A 1,172-nucleotide genomic window follows, 5' to 3' on the forward strand; every position below is an offset into this window, starting at 1 on the left:
CGTCCTGTCGCCCGGCGCCCCTCCCCACACGACAATGCCCGCTGTCCCGGACGCCGGTCCCAGAAGCTGGGGCCGCCAAGCCCGGAGCCCTCGCCCTCCGAGACCACCCGCGGGAGAGCAGCCCGCGCCGCCGGCCCTTCACCCCCGGAGCCCCGGGCAAACTTCCGCCTCGTGGCCCGCTGCCTCCGCCCCGCCTGCGAGGACACGGGGCGGCCGCTCGCTCCCTGCTCCGACCCGGGGCGCCCGCGTGCCGTGCTCGGCCAGGAGCTGCCACCCGCCGCTTGCCGGAGCCTGCGTCGCCCTGGGACCCGGGCGGCGCCCGACCTCTGCCATCGCTTCTGCCCGGGGACCACTGCAAAACAAGCCGGGTTTTCAACACATGCCCGAGCAACCAGGCAGGGAGCACGCTGAGAAGTGCCACTGAGCCACAGGCGAGGATGTCCTAGGGTGGCCCAGCCGTGCCGTTGGGATGAAGCTTTGGCATGTAAGCCATTCTTCGGGCCGGTCTTCCTCGGGAAGAATATCTTCCACCGTCTAACTTCATCCCAACCACGGAGTTGGGCCGATACAAGCTCTCACCCTAGGAAATCCTTGCCTCTCCCTTAACTTCTCGACCATCAGGGCTACAACATCCCTTGTACCGTACTTCACGAGGACATAGACGGTCACACAGATTAGCCCAAACGAAGCTTTGCAGCTTGCTGAGATTTCTGCTAGGAGTCAGCTAACCCAGCCTTCCTCTCCGAGGGACAGAGGCAGCCAGGAAGATTGCACACCCATTTCACGTGAAATGAAGGTGATCACCTTAAATGTGTAGAAAAGGCAGATCAGCTCCGCTCAGTCATTGCTATCCATTCAGCACCAGCGCCTTGAACGACCCCTGGTGCCACAATACATTTCTTACACTCATTAACTGGCCAATAATTATGAAGGTTTAGCCCTCTTCTCTCTCTCTGGCACACACACACACACGTCCTTGCCCCATTAACTCAAAATACAAGCAGTCCATTGATGAATGGACAGTTAGCAAACTTTTTTTGCATTATAAGCATAGCAACATATATATATAATGCAAAAAAAGTTTGCTAACTGTCCATTGATCATTGGACTACACTTGTATTTTAAATTAATGGGGCAACAACGTGTATAGAGCTCTATATCTATCTATCTAT

This window comes from Crocodylus porosus, unplaced genomic scaffold (assembly GCF_001723895.1).
Source record: "Crocodylus porosus isolate Cpor-Errol unplaced genomic scaffold, CroPor_comp1, whole genome shotgun sequence".
NCBI classification, from domain to species: Eukaryota; Metazoa; Chordata; order Crocodylia; family Crocodylidae; genus Crocodylus; species Crocodylus porosus.